Source organism: Periplaneta americana, chromosome 15 (genome assembly GCF_040183065.1).
Source record: "Periplaneta americana isolate PAMFEO1 chromosome 15, P.americana_PAMFEO1_priV1, whole genome shotgun sequence".
In the NCBI taxonomy this organism is placed as follows: Eukaryota; Metazoa; Arthropoda; class Insecta; order Blattodea; family Blattidae; genus Periplaneta; species Periplaneta americana.
The window spans coordinates 118125012-118129419 of NC_091131.1; the positions used below are offsets into that span (position 1 = coordinate 118125012).

Sequence of the window (4408 nt, forward strand, 5' to 3'; positions counted from 1 at the left end):
AGTTGTTTAGTCAACTCTCCGAAGATAGATTGGAATATCAATAAGGCATCACTCATGAGACAACTGTCAGGAGATAATGTGGTAAGGTGGCAAGTTCCCTTCTCCTTCCTTGCATATATCGCTCGCCAGTAGGAGTAGGCCTAACATATTTCACTAATCAGACTTAAGATATGCTTGCTATATATTATTATTTAACAAACTGTAACAGTTTATTGAATTTTAGACGTGACAGTTTTTCTTCATTTCCTGAAAGTTTTGGAATTGGCATTTATGTTTTGCAAGGGAGCTGTTTCATTCACGCTAGGTCTAGTGATTCATGTATGCAAACATATTCATATCGTTACTTTTTAAATATATTTTATTGCTGGGATCCCTCACAGTGATCTCTTAACAGGCTAATGCACTGTATCTGCAATTCAAATTTATTTTACATAAGCAAAATATGGTAAAACAACATTTTTCAAGAGGCACATTAATTGAACCGTCGGCTGGAACAACGTTATAAGTTACATTTGGTCAAATTTACAGGAGCTGCAAAAATGTGTATGCGTACAACTTTGTTCTTATGAGGTAAGCAAACTTTTGAGTGGACAGTTGCAAGCCAAGGAGTATAGCAAGGTAACATGACATACAACATTATTACATGGAAACACACCGAATGAAAATTTTGTAACTTACAACGTTGTTCCAGCTGACGCTTCAATTGTATTCAGGTACTCTGTGAATGTGTAATTAAAACAAGAGAGATGGACTATAGCTGCAATTAAATTTAAAATTTATTTATTTATTTTGTGTAAACAAAACACGACATTTTTCAGGAGACACAATAAGCATAATCATTTATTACATCCACTGTCTCATTATATATGCTATGGTACATGTCATATTTACAAATTAATAATATGCAGGCTAATACATAAGAATACATAGTAACTGTAATTAAACACAACACAAATACATATGCAAATACACAAAACTTGGAAAACTGTGGCAGAGCCAACTTCAGCTATAAGCCCCATTTGTTAGAGATCTGCACGGGTCATAATTCTTAGGCCCGGCCCATCTTGGCCTGATCTGAACCAGACCCGAACCCAACCAGAAACCTTAGATTAGCTTATAATTATCACCTGACTCGAACCTAATCCTGAAGACTAGCAGATAAAGCAGAGACCATAGGGATCAAGAACAGCTGCAAGAGATTATCACTCCATTAGAAGGATGAGAAGAAGTAATCTCCCAGTCATCCAGGTCAAACAAATCTGGTCAACAAAATTAAACATATTTTTTGTTAAAACATAAAGAATGGGTGATTATTGTAGCATTTACTTTCTGCCACTAATTGAAGATGTCCTTGTAGATGGACCACCCATTAAAGAGGAGGAAAAAGTAATGTAAAAACTCCAAATGTTACTTTTGATATTCCAAACCCCATCTCTTTCCAAACATAAGGACATGACTTACTTTTATTTCAAATCATTCTTTGTTATAATGTTAGCATCCAACTTTCAACTAATGTATTTTTTAAAGAAATCACTGTAATAGTATTGAAGTTCATGCATTTCTAACATCTCAAGTATAATTAAGTCAACATTAGACTTACAGCTCACAGATGGAGAAAGATTTTTCAATGTGGCTAATGCATTCCTCAGAGGCTTGCTTTTTCTTTATTTTTTTTTTTAAGCATCCTTGGGGTGTAACTCGATCAGCTATTATCCCATTATCAGGTGAAATATTTAAGAGAGAGATATATGCTTATATTCAGACCTTTCTGGGTTTAGCCTATACTACTTACACTGAATAAACCAGTAATTTCACTTAAAACTTACTTTCTTTACACTGTGTAGACACCCGTACAGTGGAAGACCTTCATCTGCTGCACCAGCTGACACTGTAATATTTTAAGAGTGGAATTAATTCTTAAGATAATTAATTCTGGAGAAAGATTATGTTTTATCATAAATGTGTGGACACTTCAAAGTCAGCAGCTGTAACAGTATTGTATTTTCTAACGTGCTATTAATCCAAACTCATTTTTAACAATAAGAAAGTAAAGCTGCAATAAAAAAGAGAGAGAAAAAACCAAGCAAATAGTTCTATTGTAAATAGAGTGTAGTCAGTTTCTGTTTTATCTTATGAAAAGATATTTTTCAGTTTTTCTGTACACAAGAAATCATTCACAAGTTTCAAAGTGAGAATCCTCATAGTAAAATTGAAATACAACTTAACATAATGTGGCCTAATCTGATTACAAACCCATTACAGAGAAATCTCAAAATAAATTCTTCAGTTTAGTGTACTTTCTATTTTTAGGCCTACATTTATAAATTTCAAATTCCCACTCAAATCCCACATAATATTATAATACAATGATGTTTACTTTTTATGACATCCATTTCTTGTGACCATTTATCATTACATACAATTTATATTTTAACTTTTGCATCTAATTTATCTACTGCTTGCTGCAGATTTTATATAGTATGTGTGTTAGTTTTATTTTCAACATGTTGGCTGAAAATGTGTTTACATGTTACAGCTATTTCAGATTGGAAAAGTAAGCATCATACGTAGAATGTGAAAGAACGTTTTGTAGTATAAATCAAATTAATAATATAATAATCCATGGCGCTACAGCCCGTGAAGGGCCTAGACCGACCAGCCGGCTGCTGGCCTCACGCCCACATGCCGAAGCAGAGGTGGACGATCATCCAACCAGAATGGAGGTATCGTGTGGTTAGCACGATGATCCCCCCAGCCGTTATAGCTGGCATTCGCAACCGGATTTCGCTACCTATCGTAGCTCCCCAAGTGCATCACGATGCTGGGTGGGCACCGGTCCCATACACTGGCCGAAATTTCATGAGAAAAGTTCTTCCCCCATGAGGACTCGAACCAGCGCGCATTCCGTAACGCGAGTCCCAGGCGGGATGCCTTAGACCGTGACGCCACAGAGCGGGACATAAATCAAATTACCTGGAGATATTGTTGGGATGTCCAGTTTCACTTCAAAAACTAGAGAATTGCACTGTGAACCTGAATGGTACTGTAAATAAAAAAGAAATAATAGTATTATAATGTAATACCGACATTAAATTAAATTTGTATAACAATTTTCAAGAATCTAATATTTTTTTTATCTCTAAAGCTCATCATCTCTTCTTCTGACTCTTAATTCCTTACACACTAACCTCATTCGTGTTATTAGCTGCACTGGTACCAGTGGAACTTGGTTTAGTTACTACTTCGGCTGTAACAAAAGTAAGTAAATAAATAAATGAGTGAATGAATAAATAAAAAGAATTCAAACTTATGTTATACAATTTCCTCTGCTTATTATTTAATAATTGTATAACTTAACATATAAGTGAACTTATGCATTGCATATGAATCAAAATCACTCAATTGATAGGAGAATTAAATCACTTACCTTGGCTAAGTTTGGATTTGGTTTTGCTTCAGTTGGAGGGGCTCCAATTGTTTGTAGCCTGCATTGTCTCTCTGCAGCAGCAATTTTATTTGTGTTCTTTTCCAAGAATTCAAATTTGCTTCTCAGCTGTTTTCAGGTCCTTGTATTTGTGCTGATGTTACTATATTCTTCCCATGCTTCATTCTATATTACTAAAAAGGAAGTAAAACTAGGTTAATTCCATATGCAACCTACAACATTAGAAAATATACTGTATTTCTCTTTTTCCCTTATCTAAGTTTCTGTACCTAAATAAGCAAAAGCTTTTAATGGACGATTGTCAGTACAATATCAAACATATGACTATACTGTACATATAGACTTTGGAAAAAACTTAATATCTGCTGTTTGTGTTATTTTACGAGGTGTTGAATGTGCTTTACAAACAGATAGGCCTATTGCATTTTAGTGGAAACGTCTCTCCACCTCATGCTGTTCTTTTAAAAAATAATGTTAGGCCCTATCTGTGATCGAATGGTATTATGGGCCTAATACAAAATATCCGCCCATTTATTAACAGTAAAATACGTAGGCCTAACATACTGAAATATTGGTAATTTGCTAGGAACAGTGTACCTTGCTGTACTAATGTTGGTTAGAAATCCCAGGCCAAAGACATCATTCATTATTATCAGTATCAGTGAACTTTTCTTTTTTAAACGAGTTATTGTGCCTTCGACCCATGATTTGAAGCCGTGAAGTACACTATTTATAAAAAAAATACCGAAATAGGCCCTATTCACTAATAATGTAGGCTATACAACAACTGAAAGCACACTTAATATTAATTACAATACAAAAATAATTGCCACCTACACTTCTTGTGCAGTTACACATGAATAAGACAATGATTATGGAGAAAAACGAAACTTTTGCTGGAAGCCGCACCCGTCCTGTTTAGGCCTACTAATTAAAACCAAATTCAAAATGAATTATTACTAT

General features: G+C 34.5%; 1 long non-coding RNA gene across 2 annotated transcripts; it reads right to left on the reverse strand.

Annotated features, from left to right (window-relative positions):
* Positions 1-2978: 2978 nt before the first annotated feature.
* LOC138715288 (uncharacterized) lies at positions 2979-4166 on the reverse strand. Of its 2 annotated transcripts, none has more exons than XR_011336215.1 (3): positions 4043-4166; positions 3428-3618; positions 2979-3043 (listed from the first exon to the last, which is right to left on the reverse strand). It is a non-coding gene; the product is annotated as an uncharacterized lncRNA (long non-coding RNA). The 2 variants fall into 2 exon arrangements; XR_011336214.1 differs by lacking the exon at positions 2979-3043 and adding an exon at positions 3160-3247.
* Between the last annotated feature and the right edge of the window lie 242 nt (positions 4167-4408).